Genomic DNA, 16,618 nt, shown 5'->3' with positions numbered 1-16,618 from the left:
TTGAGTTGAAAGTCAGAGTTGCTGTATCATAGGCCCAGGATAAGACTACCTTGAAGAAGTGATTTAGCTTCTTTATTCTTCAGTGTACTGATATAAACATGTAGGAAAAATGATGGTAGTATTATAGAGCTATTATGAATATTGGATGCATATATATATTCACACAGTATATACAAATAGATCACTTCAAGTCTTGTGTAGCATCCTACATAGTTAACAGATATTATTCTTTATCATTGATGTATTTATGAGATATTGGATGAGATAGATGGTAAAATGATTTTCTGTTTTGGGGGCTGAGGGAGTATTGGGATTTAAATTCAGGGCCTTGGCTTACTAGGCAGGCACTCTACCACCTGAACTACACCTTCAGCCCTAAATTCCTCTCTGTTTGAGTGACATTTTAAGAATTTCAGATTTTGCAAAATCATGTATCTGCTGCGGGTCCCTTCTTTTTCTATTTCTCTCAATGGGAAGTCTCCATCTTTTGTACAAGCCATTCTCAAGAAATAACCTGTTTTCTACTTTGTTGGAAAAATAGAGATAGGAAGGGTTCACATTACTTATCCTTATTTTCAGTACCTAATTTATTTCTTCACTTCTGTTGTCTGCTCTTCTCCATCCCTCATTGGGCTTTTTGTATTTTGCCTGTACTTGGCCTTGAACTCAGGGCCTCACAGGCTTGTCATGCTTGCTTGGTATTTTTGCTCAAGGCCGGCACACTATCACTTGAGCCATAACTCCACTTCATCTTTCCCCCAAATTCTTTTAGGCTAGTTTCTCTAAGATCTGAGTCTGTCAATAATACACATTTTCTTTTATTTCAATGTCTCCCTATCCATTGCCTGTTGTTTCTCAGACCAGAATACTTAAATCTTAACAATGTGAAAAAATTCTTCATCCTGCTTGTATTAAATCAAAATACTTGAACTTCTAATCCACATTTTAAAAACACTTCTAGTTCTGGTCTACTTTTCAACAATCACTTTGGATTTTATTAATACTATCTAAAAATAGTTCTCATCTTTTTTTTTAATTTCAGATTTCCAAATCCACAGATTGTGCTTGTTAGCATAACTGAGACATCTGTGACCAGCATGACTGACCAGGCTTTTGCACATTCCCTGATACTTGGTGAAACACACTCTCCTAGATCACTCCTGGCTGTCTGTTTCATTAATTCATACCTCTCCTCCTACTCTTCTTGCATATTGGTATTCCCAGAATTATTTCTTGAAATCTGTTTCCTTTAGTGATTTCATCCAGTTTCATTGTTCCAGCTACTGAGTAGCTATCAAGTCCCAAAGGGATAGCTCTTCCAAGACCTATGTGTTAAATAGCACATAGATGAATTTGTTTTAGGTGTCTCTAATTTATTATTATCCAAACTTAGGTCTTCCATCTCGTGACCTCGGCATCTGTGATTTTTATTTATTCTGTACATGTTACAGGATAATTTTATTCAGTTGCTCAAGATAGAGAAAATGAAAGAAGGTATTCTCTGCCTATGCCACACTCACCCACATGATACAATTAGTCACCAATCCTAAATTCAATGGTAGAACATTTTGAATCTATTTTACTCTGCTGATGTCACTGACTTGCTTCAGGTTTTCATTATCTATTGCCCAAGAATCAGCCTCTTATCTCCTTTCTCTTCTTTGGTTCCTGTCATTTCTTACTTATTGTCCACAATGTGTCCAATACCACATGTTTTTCACACATAAAATAAGTTGAAACTCATTCTTTCCTACCATGCTTTGAATGTCTAGTGGTGTTCCAATGTGTGCCTCTTTTAGAGTTCTTACTATAACCTCAGCTCATGTAGGAGTCCTTGCGCTAGGCTGATTTGTGCTGTGTTTATCATGCTTCTGTACCAGTCTCCTTCCTTAAGGGTTCTTCTCTCACTTATTCCTTTTATTCATCCACCAGAGTGTCAAAAACCCTGAAAGTAGAACAATATGACTAATTTAAAAAATCATGCTGCCAGTCTCAGCCCAAGTGTTAGAAAAATGGAAGAGAAATGAAGGAAACAGGCCAGACTCAATCTTCCACAGATAGGGACTGTTTATTGAGATATAGCAGCAAGGAGACAGCCTTCCTGTGGGTGTGGAGACTGTGCAAAGAGGTGGACTGGGAGTTGGGTTTTTATGGGGTCTGAGCAAGGAGGCAGAGGTTAGTGAAAAAGCCATTATATCTAGGGAGGTTGGGGCTTTTCATTTGGGCCCACAATGGATGTTTACAGCCAGGCTTAGATAGATAGCCCTGCTTGTGTCAGGCAGTCTGCACATATCTTTGGTGGCTTTCCTGATGTCTGTATGCACCTTCATATTTCGTCTTTGGATACATAGAAAGAATGGGTCAAGAGGGGATAGGCAAGTCCTTCATATAGGGTCTTTGGATACATAAAAAGGATGGGTTGAGAAGGGAGCAATATGGAGTTATGAGAACAAAGCAGATTCCATCACCAAGTATCATTTGTGTGTGTGTAAGACCCAGTCATTACAAGCAAACTTAGCCATTCTGTGTATTTTATAATTTATACTTTATAATTAGCAACTTTTTTTTATTACAATACTCAATGTTTTTTCTTTTTTTTTTTTTTTTGAGTCCAGTTGTGGGGCCTGAACTCTGGGCCTGGGCGCTGTCCCTCAGCTCTTCAGCTCAAGGCTAGTGCTCTACCACTTGAGCCACAGCGCCACTTCCGGCTTTTTTCTTTTTGCTTATGTGGTGCTAAGGAATTGAACCCAGGGCCTCATGCATGCAAGGCAAGCGCTCTACCACTGAACCACCTTCCCAGCCCCAATATTCAATATTTATTTGCCTTCCAGGATCTTCTAAATGGGAGAACTTTATCTTTAAATGGGAGAAATTAGTTGGGATTTGAACCCTAGTTAGCTATGTGAAGAAATAATTAGAAGTTCAAGAATTCTCCTCACTCATCACTCATCATGAATGTAAGTTCATTTTTTGACCCTGTAACAAAAAATAAAATAAAATAAAATAAAATGTGTATACAAGATGCAGGGTACCAAAATCAAATACAGTGACAACAGGGGATATACCGTAGGGGGAAGAACATACAAAAGAACCAAAACCAATCACATAATACATTAAAAAAACAACAAAGAAAAACCTCCCATGTCCATATCTTGGGATTCATTTGATTTAGCATCATCTTATATGGTCATATGTACCTAGCTTTTGAGCTTTTCTGTTCATCTGATAAGGTTATCATAGAAATATACTAATTATTGCAAATAAGGGAAACCGTGGAACCTATATTTCTTGGGTTTGGCTTATTTCACTTAATATGATTTTTTTTCAAGTCTTTCCATTTCCTAACAAATGGGGCATTGTCATTCTTGCTGATGGAAGCATAGATTCCATTGTGTCTGTCTGTCTGTCTGGCTGGCTGGCTATCTATCTATTTATCTATCTATCGATCTATCTATCACATTTATCTAAGTTGGGGAAGGGAAGGGGAATAACAAAATGCTCAGACAAGGACACAGGATCACCCGTTGCAACAATGATGCAAGACATTATGTTGGAAATGAACTTTTCAACTTTGGGAGGGGGGAACTGAGGGAGGTGGGGGAAGGGAAAGGATAGTAGGAGAAAAACAAAGGAGGGGCTAATAATGTTTGACAAGAAATGTACTCATTACCTTACTCATGTAACTGTAACCCCTCTGTACAGCATCTTTTTTTTTTTTTCTTTTTCTCTTTTAGTTTTTTTTTTTTTAATTGTATTTTATTTTATTTGAGAACATACTGTACAGAGGGGCTACAATTACATGGGCAGGATAATGCATACATTTCTTACCAAGCATTGCAGCCTCCTCCTTTGTTTACCCTTCACCTCCCTTCCCAGCCTCCCCCCTCCCCCCACCCAATTATACCCCCCTCCCCCCGACACACCGACATTGTAAAGTTGGTTTTGACATGACATTTTGTACTTCTTATTGTTGCAACAGGTCCACCTGAATCCTTAAACGACTTGTTTGTCCCCATCTCCTCAACATGTTATACTGACATCAAATATAGTGAAAGCGGGGGTTACACTGTGGGGGAGGGACATACAAAGCAACAAAGAAATAATCTTATAAATGCGTTAGAAACACATGCATGAAAGAAACGAAAACACTAAAATACATATTTAAGGGTTCATTTTCCTAACATCACATTATCTGACCTTTTCCGCTTGACTCATACCTATACTAGATATTGCAAATAAGGGAAACCATGGGACCTATGCTTCTTTGGGCCTGGCTTACTTCACGTAATATAATTTTTTCCAAACCTTTCCATTTCCTAACAAATGGGGAAATGTCATTCTTTCTGATGGAGGCATAGAATTCCATTGTGTATATATACCACATTTTCTTGATCCATTCATCTACTGAGGGGCTTCTGGGTTGGTTCCATGTCTTAGCTATGGTAAATAATGCTGCAATAAACATAGTTGTGCTGGTAGCTTTAGTGTGGTCTTGTTTGTAAACATTTGGGTAAATGCCCAAAAGTGGGATTGCTGGATCATAGGGGAGATCTATGTGAAGTCTTTTGAGGAACCTCCATACTGCTTTCCAAAGTGGTTGAACAAGTTTACATTCCCACCAACAATAAAGTAAGGTTCCTTTCTGTCCACATCCCCTCCAGCATCTGTTGTTGTTAGAGTTCTTGATTTTTGCTGTTCTAACTGGAGTGAGGTGATATCTCAATGTTGTTTTGATTTGCATTTCTTTTATGGCTAGGGATGTTGAACATTTCTTCATGTGTCTATTGGCCATCCTTCTTTCTTCTTCAGAGAAGCTTCTCTTTAAGTCTTTCGCCCACTTATTTATTGGGCAGTTGTTTCTTTGAGGATTTGTTGTTGGGTGGTTTAATTTTTTGAGTTCCAAGTATATTTTAGATATGAGACCCTTGTCCGTCGTATGGCTAGTAAAGATCTTCTCCCAATCGGTGGGCTTTCTATTGATCTTGCCAGCTATGTCATTTGCCCTGCAGAAGCTCTGCAATCTTATGCAATCCCATTTGTCCAACCTTTCTTTGATTTGTTGTGCTTCCGGGTCTCTATTCAGAAAATTTCGACCTGAGCCAAGGAGACCTAGGGTTTCTCCTATTCCATCCTGTAATGTTTTCAGAGTGTCTGCTTTGAGTTCAAGGTCTTTGATCCATTTGGAGTTGATTCTGGTGCAGGGTGATATATAAGGATCTAGCTTTAGTTTTCTACATGTAGTTAACCAATTTTGCCAGCACCATTTACTGAAGAGGCTGTCTTTCTTCCATTCTATTGTTTTAGCTTCCTTATCGAAGATTAGATGGCTATAGGTCTGTAGGTTCATTTCTGGGTTTTCAATTCTATTCCATTGGTCCTGAGGTCTGTTCTTATGCCAATACCAAGCTGTTTTGATTACTATGGCTTTATAGTAGAGTTTGAAATTTGGTATTGATATTCCTCCAGCAGTGTTCTTTCCGTTGTGGAGCGTTTTTGCTATTCGGGGTCTTTTATTGTTCCATATGAATTTTTGGATTGCCTCCTCTATTTCCTTGAAGAGTGAGGGTGGAATTTTGATAGGTATCGCGTTGAATTTGTAGATAGCCTTGGGAAGTATTGCCATTTTCACGATGTTAATCTTGCCAATCCAGGAGCATGGGAGGTTTTGCCATTTTTTAAGTTCTGTGTTGATTTCCTTTTTCAAGATTTTAAAGTTTTCATCATAGAGGTCCTTCACTTCTTTGGTTAAGTTAATTCCTAGGTATTTTATTTTTTGTGGGGCTATTACAAATGGAGTTGCTTTCCTAATTTCAGCCACACTTTTCTCATTGTTGGCATATAGAAAAGCCATTGATTTTTGGGGGTTAATTTTATAACCTGCTACTTTGCCAAAGTTTTGAATCAGCTTGAGTAATTTGGGAGTGGAGTCTATGGGATTCTTTAAATACAAGATCATGTCATCTGCAAAGAGGGAGAGTTTTATTTCTTCTTTCCCTATTTGGATCCCCTTTATGTCTGCATCTTGTCTTATTGCTGTAGCTAGGCATTCTAATACTAGATTGAAGAGAAGTGGAGAGAGTGGGCATCCTTGTCTTGTTCCTGAGTTAAGAGGAAATGGCTTTAGTTTTTCACCATTGAGTATAATGCTGGCTGTGGGTTTGTCATATACAGCCTTTATTGTATTGAGGAATGTTCCATGGATTCCTAATTTTTCCAGAACCTTCATCATAAAGGGGTGTTGGATCTTGTCAAATGCTTTTTCTGCATCTATTGAGATAACCATGTGGTTCTTATTCTTGCTCCTGTTGATGTGATGAATAATATTAATTGATTTGCGTATATTGAACCAGCTTTGCATCCCTGAAATGAATCCTGTTTGATCATGGTGTATGATTTTTTGGATGAATTGTTGAAGTCGATTGGCCAAAATTTTGTTGAGAAGTTTTGCATCAATGTTCATCAAAGAAATGGGTCTATAGTTCTCTTTCTTTGATGAGTCCATGCCTGGTTTTGGGATGAGGGTTATGATGGCTTCATAGAATGTGTTCGGTAGTGAGCTTTCTCTTTCAATTTCATTGAAGAGTTGGAGGAGTATTGGTGTGAGCTCTGCTTTGAAGGCCTTGTAAAATTCCGCTGTAAAACCATCTGGTCCTGGACTTTTCTTAGCTGGGAGGTCTCTTATTGCTGTTTCTATTTCAGTGCTTGATATGGGCCTGTTAAGCTGGTTTAACTCATCTTGGTTTAGTTTTGGCATGTCAATATTTGCTAGGAAAAGGTCCATTTCTGCCACTTCTCAAACTTATTAGCATAAAGTTTTGAGAAGTATTCCCTTATAATGTTCTGAATCTTGGTTGTTTCCGTGGTGATGTTTCCATTCTCATCTCTGAGTTTATTAATTTGGGTGTGTTCTCTCCTTTTTCTGATAAGGTTTGCTAAGGGTCTGTCAATTTTGTTAAGTTTTTCGAAGAACCAACTCTTTGTTTTGTTGATTCTTTCTATAGTTTTTTTGGATTCTAATTCATTTAATTCTGATTTAATTTTGATTATTTCTTTCCGTCTACTGGATTGGGGTTTATCTTGCTGCTCTTTTTCAAGGAGGTTTAGATGTGTCATTAAATTGCTAGTTTCCGATCTCTCCAATTTGTTGATGTAGGAGCTCAGAGCTATAAACTTGCCTCTGAGTACTGCCTTTGCTGTGTCCCAGAGGAGCTGGTAATTTGTGTGTTCATTTTTGTTGAATAGCATGAACATTTGAATTTCCTTTCTAATCTCTTCCCTGACCCACTCATGATTCAGCAGTGTGTTGTTCACCCTCCATGTGATACCAGACTTTCTTTGGTGGCTTTTGGTGTTGAGTTCTAATTTTATTCCCTTGTGGTCAGAGAGAATGCAAGGTATAACTTCAATGTTTCTGAATTTAGACAAGTTTGCTTTGTGGCCTAAAATGTGATCTATTTTAGAAAACGTTCCATGTGCTACTGAGAAGAACGTGTATTCTGATGCTGCTGGGTGAAATGTTCGGTAAATGTCTGTTAAGTCTAGTTGATCTATGCAGCTGTTTAGATCTGCGGTTTCTCTGTTGAGTTTTTGTCGAGTTGATCTATCTAGTGGGGAGAGTGGTGTGTTAAAATCCCCAACAATTAATGTCTTTGGATCTATATGGGATTTGAGGGAAAGTAGTGTTTCTTTGATAAATTTGGGTGCTCCATTGTTTGGCGAATAGATATTTAGAATTGTAATATCCTCCTGAAGGAGAGATCCTTTAATTAGTATGTAGCGACCTTCTTTATCTCTTCTCACGAATTTTAATTTGAAGTCTATTTTATCTGAGATTAGGATTGCAACTCCTGCCTGTTTATGAGGGCCGTTTGCTTGGTAGACTTTGTTCCAGCCTTTAACCTTGAAAATATATTTGTTTTTACGGGCAAGATGTGACTCCTGCAGGCAGCAGATAGAAGGGTCTTGTTTTTTAATCCAATTAGACAGTCTATGTCGCTTAATTGGAGAGTTCAGTCCGTTAACGTTAAGAGATAGGACTGAGAGGTATTTGGGAGTTCCTGCCATGTTATCCACCTTCTTGGGGGCTGTGAAAGCTGGGTTCTTCCTAAGGTTCTTGGATTCTCAGTTTGGGTGCAGTTTCTTGGCCTTTGTTGCGTTCTTGTTGGTTTTCTATGTGTAGGACATCTTTAAGAATTTTTTGTAGGGCTGGTTTGGTGGAGATGTATTGTTTCAATTTTTCTTTGCTATGGAAGGTTTTTATCTGGCCTTCAGTTATGAAGGAGAGTTTAGCTGGGTACAGTATTCTTGGTTGATAGTTGTTTGTTTTTAGGGCATGGCATACGTCATTCCAGGCTCTTCTTGCTTTGATTGTCTCTGCTGAGAAATCTGAGGTAATTCTAATTGGTTTCCCTTTATAGGTGATTAACCTTTTCTCCTTGACAGCTTTAAGGATCTTTTCCTTGGTCTGGGTTGATCCTGTGTGGATTATAATGTGATGGTGGGATGTCCTATTCTGGTCTGGTCTATTTGGGGTTCTAAAAGCTTCTTGTATCTGAATAGGCCTATCTTTTTGTATGTTTTGGAAGTTCTCTGCTAGGATCCTGTTAAACAAATTTCCTAGACCATTAACTTCTGTTTCTAGCTGCTCCTCTACACCCATTATCCTTAGATTGGGCCTTCTGATGGTGTCTTCCAGGTGTTGGATAGACCTATCATATTTCTTGGACTTGTCTTGGATGGTTGTATGTTCTTTCTCTATAATATCTATGCTGTCTTCAATCCCTGAGATTCGATTTTCTGCATGGTCTAACCTGCTGTCAAGACTCTCTACTTTGTTTTTTATCTCTTTTCCTTCTAATTGGTCAGCTTTGATGGCTTCAAGTTCTTTGTTGAAGCTCTGTTTTAGGTCTTGTATGAATTTCTTTACTTCCTTAATTTGGTGTTCAGTGTTTGTTCTCAAATCACTTAGTTGATTGGTTATGGTTTCTTTGGACTCCCATTCCTTCTGTTGGGTTCCATTCAGCATTCCCTTTGTGGTCTCCCTGACTTCCTTCAGCTCTTTGTTAATGGATTCCATGAATGCCTTTAGTGATCTTTGTGTATTCTCTACCTGGTCTCTTAATTCGTGAATTACTCTTTGATTAGTTTCCTCCCTTCTGTGGGATTCCTGCAGTTCTCTTTGAGTGTTCTCTGCCTGCTCACGCCATTCCTCCCTTTCTCTTTGAGTATTCTCAAGTTGTTCTCACAAATCCTGTATCAGTTTTTGAGAAGCTTCCTCACGCTTATGATATTCCTGTATAAACTTCTGGGATGCCTCCTCTCTCTTCCTATCACGCTCATACAGAGTCCTTTGTACATTGTCAAACTTCTCATTTATCATGTTTGCTATTAGTGTTTGTAGAGCTATTTGGGAACTATCCTCTGGATTATTCTTTATCTGTTCTAATCCCTGATTATCAAGGTTGGGAATTGAGATACCCGAATTTGCCATTTTTCTTGTGTTTTTCCGGCTTACTCGGCCCATTTGAGATAAAGATTGCACCAGTTTTGTGCTAGAACACTATCTTAAGGCAACCATCAACCAAAGTTTGCATTTGTACAGTCAATAGTCTACAGATACAATCTAGTTCAACAGATACATCTATTCAACATCAAACGACTATATGTTAAAGGACTTCGAACCGCAGAAAAGAATTTGGAAAACCAGAAATTATTAGGATTAGGGAGAGATGTGGGTAAAAAATGGGAATAGATTGGTGTGGGGAGGCACAGGGAGAGTTAACTATGTCCTAATCACAGTGCAGGAAATGGGTTGGGTAGGATGCAAGTAGAGAGAGAGAGAAAAAGAAGAGACGGAAAGGGGAATAAAGAGAGACTAGGAAAAGAATAGAAACGTAAAAATTAATGTTATTATAGAGGTTAAAAGACCGTCTATTTAGAGAGGAATGTGAATATGTTCAGAGAAGGGGAGGGACATAGAGGAGATGTGAAAATCTTTAAGGATGGGAAAGGGAGAAGAAAAGATCAGAAATTCAGTAGAGCTAGATAAAAAACAAAAAGATAATTAAGAAAGAAAGAAAAAGAGAAAGAAGACAAGAAAAGAAAGGAAAACTCTCATTCACGTATTCCTAAAATAAAAATTATAAGATGAGAAAAAAAAAGTTAATGGAAAACAATTATTTTTTCAGAAGAGGCAAAAATTAAAGATTAATAAAAGTTTTAGAAGGGAAAATATATATATATATGTATATATATATATATATATATATATATATATATATATATATATATATATATATATATGGTAACAAACAACAAAAAACAAGCAAAAAAAAAGAAAAGAAGAAGAAGAAAAAAAAAAGAAAAAAAAGAAAAAAAAGTCTTTTGATTTTTTTTTTTGGGGGGGGAGGAGTGGGAAGAATCCTGTATCTCCCTTTTGTCTGCAACCAGTCTCTTGTTGGAGTCTCTGGTCAGCTTGAGGTCCTGTGGCTTGATTGGTTTCTTAAGTCGCTTGGTTGGAAGAGGCAGAAAAATGCTCTGCTTTACCCAAGATTTTGAGATCCCCCTCCCAGGTTAGTTTTCTGGGAGGGTGGTCTGCTTTGAGAGTCACAAAAGAGGGGGATGTGGTGATGAGGCTAGGTTCTGGGTAGAGTTGAGGCCTTTCAACAAACAGTAGCTTTTCCCTGGGGCTATTTTGTGATAAAGCTCACAGTGCCCAGCCTGGAGCCATTCTCAGGGTTTCTGTTTTTCAATTGATTGTGGTGGCTGCTAGAGGGAGGGGCAGCCTCTGGCTCTGGTTACCCAGTGAGACAAGCCACTCCGATGGCTGGCGCCTGAGCTGGGTGACTTTTCCCTGGATGGAGCTGAGTCTGGCAGGTCACTTCGCCGTTAAGTTCTTGTGACCTGCTAAATGACTCATTTTATTCCAAGGCCTGAGCTGGAGCTAGCAGCTCCTCCGAGCTTTGTAGGTATCCAAGATGGAGATCACCAGTGCTGGGGGGGGAGGGGTGGCCTTCCCTCCTCTGCTCCCTGAGGAGTGAGGATGTCGGGCTTGTACTCACGCCGAGTCTTGGATCCTGGGTCGTCTCTGGTCTGCAAACAGCAGGATGAAGATGTTCGCTCCTTGTCGGTTCTTGTTGGTGTTGAGTAGAATCCGCTCGTCCGCTGCGTCTGGCTCCTTCGTCCCCGACTCTGTGTGTCTCAGGTATGACTCCGAGGCGGTGGTCGCCGCCGCGACCCCGCCGCCGGAGCGGCAGCTGATGCGTTTCCTTCGCTTCCCCTCTCTTGTCTAACTCTCTGTCCTGTGATGGCACACTTGGTGTGATTCTCTGGCTTAGGACTGTTCACTGGGATTCTAAAACTACTTTCTATGCGAGAGCTTGTTCAGATCCAGCTTCTCCTCCGCCATCTTCCCGGAACCCCAAGCATCTTTACAATAAACTAAAATCAAAAAAAAGAAAAGAAAAGGAAAGGAAAGGATCCTAAGGAACTGACTCATATGACAACTACTGCTTGTTGGGGGTTGGAAGAAGGAAGGGTGAGTTGGGAAGAGTCCAACTTGGAGACTCTTCCTGGGCAGACAGATTAATGAAACATATTGCAAACAGAGATTCTGGCCTCTAAATATAAAACATGTGGTAACTTAGCTGTGGAGTGAGATGAGAAAGGAACTCAGTGAAAGTTCAGTGAAAAGAACTTGAGGAAAGAAACTGCAAAACAAAGTTTCCAACTGCTCTGGCATGCCTGGGACAGGCTTGGTACCTATGAAATGATTATGAGTAGTATTGTTTTCTGGAATGAGCCCTAAGCAGATAGTATACATTTTTAGAATTATTTTTATTTGGAAATGCTAAAAACAAAGAGGTTACAGTTGCATAAATCAGGCAGAGTACATTTCCTTTTGCACAATATCACCCTTTCCCTAGTTTTCTTTCCGTTTTCCTCCCATACCACCTACAAGTTTATTTTTATTTTTTATTTTTATATTTTTGTTGGTCCTGGGGGTCTTGAACTCAAGGCGTGTGCAAGTGTTCCTGAGCCTCTTTGTGCTCAAGAGTAGTGATCTACCACTTGAGCCATAGACATACTTCCAGCTTTTTCTGAGTAGTTTACTGGAGCTGAGTCTCATGGACTTTTCTTCCCTGGGTTGGCTTTGAACCATGATCTTCAGATCCCAGCCTCCTAAATTGCTAGGATTACTAGTGTGAGCTACGGAAGCTCAGCTCCACAATTTATATAGTTCATTTCCAACATAGTAGCCATTGAGTACCATTGCTGCATTTGTTTACCCTTTGTCCTGTCTTTTCTGTGCCTCCCCTCATACTCCCAAAGTTATATAGACAAACAGCAAAAAGGAGAAAACCTCTTGTTTCCATTTCCTGGAGTTCATTTTGATAAATATTATTTTGTATGATCAGATGGTATACATTTTTAAAAATTTCATTTTATTGTAAAGATGCTGTACAGGGGGTTACAGTTACATGAGTAAGGTCATGAGTACATTTCTTGTTGACATACATTTTTGACACTAGAAAATTCACTCCATAGAAATTGTTGTAAATCGGCTTCATTTTATAAATTTTTTGTCTCATCTCTGCATCAAAAATGTTGGTGGTCTTTGGAGTAGATATCTGTCTCTCTAGCTCATTTCCTGTCCCCTGGCAGTGGCCACCAATACCTATTATCCCTAGGATTGTTGAATTCTTCTTTCTAATTTCTGTCTCCCTCTACATTCTCTGTCTCTAATATCCTCCTTTCTCTTATATGGATCTCAGTGACTGGCTGTAGGAGCCGTCCTGCATTCATGATTTTGTCTTGAGATACCTAACTTAATTACACTTGCAAAGTGTCTGTGTCCAAATAAAGTCCCCTTCAGAGGTGCCAAGGGCTAGCAGGCATATCTTTTGCAGGAATTATAGTAGTTGAAGTTACTTTCCCATAGCTGAGGCTATGATTTGAGCCTGTCACAAATATGGGATAACTGGTTAATCTATAGCAATGCTTGGGTTCTCATCGAATTTTGCTTTCTCTTTTTAATGGAATTTCTGTATTAATAGTTTTGGTCAGTCAGAGTGAAGGTATTTCACAATTAAAACAGTTTCAATGTTTGAGGCATTCACCATATATTTTTGCAAAATTCTGTACTTCATTGTTTTCAAAATTGTTCAGTATTATATACTTATTAAAGTTATAGAAAAAATGGATTTACCATTTGAGTCTACCGATCCACAGCAGTGTTAACTCTTTGATATAAAATGTTGAGATTCTCTTTAGTTTACTAGCACATATGTGTATAAATGTATATGTGTATGTATTATATATGTATGTATATATGTATATATTTATATAAAGAAAATAACCTCATATATGTTTTGAAATGTTTTAATTCAGAGTTTACATGAATTTTTGAAATGTTAGTGTACATCTTATCCAATCAAGCCTTTTTATCACTTCCAGGATAGCATTTTGGTACCAGAGAGAAAGAACACTCTGTTCTCATATGACAGAAGGGGTAGAAGGGAAAAGGGGCCAAATGATTCTTTTACAGTATTTTTATAATGTCAGCAATCCTATTCATAATGGAGATGCCTCATGACTTAACTACCTATGAATATTGCTGCATTAGGGATTTAGTTTCAACATGAATATTGGTGGAGGCACAAATGATAGCAATCATCACCAACAATAAACTTTTCCCACAAGGGTAATACATTCATTACTTTCTTTTTCTCTCTCTCTCTTTCTCTACTCTGTGCTTTTTCCTCTCTCCCTTCTCTATTCCCTTTTCCCCTCTTTTCCCCCTTCCTCCTTTCCCCTCCCCCTCACACCTTTCCCCTTTTACCCTTCTTTTTTCGTTTTGGCAGTACTAGAATTTGGCAGTACTAGAATAGGTTCTTATACTATAGATGCACAAAGGCACATCCACACACAATCATGCTACCTGCAAGCAGACAATTTTGCTTCTTCTTTACTAATTTGGATGTGTCCTATTTCTCCTAATTTCTATGATTAGAACTTGTAGTACCATGTGAATACCAGCGATGAGGTTTCCTTGTTTTTTTTCCCTTCTAATCTCAGAGGAGTAAGCGTTAAGCTATTATTTTTTATTATATATATGATGTTAGCTGTGAACGTTTTATCTATGTTCTGAATTAAATTGAAGTAATTTTTCTGTCCATATTGTGCTGAGATCTTTTTAAAAATGACTATACATTTTAAATCATGAAGTGATATCTATCAGATTTTGTCAAATGCTTCTATTTCTTGAAAAAATCATATATCTATACCCCTCACATTGTGTTAATGTAGTATATTAATTGATTTGCCGATATTGAAGGAGCAGAAAAATCCCACTTGCCAGGATACATTATCCTTTCGATGTTCTCTGGATTATTGAGGAGTTTTGTATCTGTTCATTGAAATATTGACCATTCTTTTCATATTTTCTTTGTCTGGCTTTGGTAATGCTGATCTCATTAAACATATTTGACATATTGTATTCTTTTTATTTTGGGGGCAGAGATTGAAATAAATTATTGTTAATTCTCTAAATTTTTGTTAGACTTCACTGCTGAAACTGTCTAGTCCTGGGCATTTATCAAGAAGGCTTAAATCTGTTTACAGAATCAATACTCTCATTAGATATACAACTTTTTAGATTTTCAGTTTTTTTCATTATTCTGAAAACGTTTTGTTCTTAGGGGTTTTCTATTTCATCCAGGTTATTCAATTTGCTGGCATGTAATTGTTCTTATTTATGATCATTTTTATTTCTATGGGATCATTTGTAAAATCTCTTCTTTCACTTCTGAGTTTATTAATTAGAATGCTATCTGTTTGATTTATTTTTTGACAGTATGTGTTTAATTTTCATATTTATGAATGTTTTTTGTTTTTCTTCTGTTGATAGCTAGTTTTACATAATCTGATCTGTAAAGACATATGTTATAACTTTACTTTTCTCAAATATATTTTAATAATTTTTGAGCTGCTCATATATTTTTACATTTAGATGTGCTGATGGTTACAGAATGTTATATCTTCCTCATGAGTTGACATTTTTATCATTCTCTAATTCTTTGTGTCTTGAAGCAATTTTTTTGCATAGTCTGTGTTTTCTGACTATGGTTTCTTCTGGTTACCATTCATGTGAAATAAATTTTGCCCTCTCTTTACTCTTAGCTTACGTATAGCTTGAAATCTAAAGTAAATCAGTTGTAGACAGTATATAGTAGATTTTTTTTCTATTTAGCTACTCTATGTATTTTGATTGGAGAATCTAATCTATTTATCTTTAAAATTAGCATTAATAGTAAAGAAGCACTTACTACTGCCATTTTGTTACTTGTTTACTGTCTGTTTTGCAATTCTTTTGTTTGGTATAACATTGTTTTTTTTTTTTCTTTGTGCTCTCTCTTCTTTATGTCATCAATCAGTGTGTCTCTTTTCTAGTTACTCTGAGGCTTACATAAAACAACATATAATAGTCTATTTTAAGTTGGTAACAAGTTAATTTCAATACAATATTATTGTATACAATATTATACAAAAGCTCCATCACACGTACAAATTTTATGTTAGTGTTTTCAAAAGTAACATCTATTCATGTGGTATATTTTTTTGCATATTTTATTTGTTCTTGTTTAGTATTTTATTTTTAATTGTTATCCTAATGATTTATATATCACCATCAAAGTCTTATGGTACATTGCATTTGTCTGTGTATTCACCTTTATCAGCAAGTTTTATGGCTTTACATTGTTTTTATATTGCTATTTAGAATTCTTTAGTTTTACTCTGAAGCATTTGTGAGGAAGTATCCAATGGTAATGAATGCCTTCATCTTTTGTTAGAGAAAAATCCTTACTTTCTTTTTCACTTGTGAAGGACACTTTTGCCAAATATAATATCCCTAGTTGACAGGAATAAAGACAGCTTGATAGTTGAATAAAATATTTGCACATACTTTTAAGACCTTAAGGAAAATAAAGCAAGATAATAAGATTTGATGTGTTTGGAGTTAAAGGTATACAGTATGTGGGAGGTTGCCAATACAACTCTCTGGAATAAATATTTGAGCTAAAGCCAGCTTTGTAGGTAGAAGGAAGACCTAAGACCCTCTGGACTCTTAAAGGACAGAAAAACACACATGCCTAGAGTATAGTAGATGACAGGAGAGGCAGGGTGTAGGTAAAGAGGGTGACAGTAAAGCACAGTGGAGTTTAGATTTTATTATGATGAAAACCAATTAAAATGAGAGCCAAACCTTTGAGTTTCCTATTTAGATTTGAGTAGGCTTTTCAGAAGCATGATGATAGATCATATCCCCTAACTGAATATGAAACACTATTTTTCTTGATTCTGAGGAAGTAAAATACAGTTTACATTCCCACCAACAGTGTAATATAATTCCCTTTTGGCCACATCCCTGCTAGCATTTATTATTATTATTATTGTTATTGTTATTGTTATTATTATTATTATTATTATTATTATTATTATTATTATTATTATTTGATAGTGGCCTTTCTAACTGGGGTGAGGTGGAATCTCAATGCAGTTTTGATTTGCCCTTCTTTTATGGCCAGAGATGTTGAACATTTCTTTACATGTCTATTGG

The sequence above is a fragment of the Dipodomys merriami genome, unplaced genomic scaffold (genome assembly GCF_024711535.1).
Source record: "Dipodomys merriami isolate MVZ:Mamm:240054 unplaced genomic scaffold, mDipMer1.0.p SCAF_27, whole genome shotgun sequence".
In the NCBI taxonomy this organism is placed as follows: domain Eukaryota; kingdom Metazoa; phylum Chordata; class Mammalia; order Rodentia; family Heteromyidae; genus Dipodomys; species Dipodomys merriami.
The sequence above is the reverse complement of the archived record's forward strand: the minus strand, read 5'-3'. Positions refer to the sequence as shown.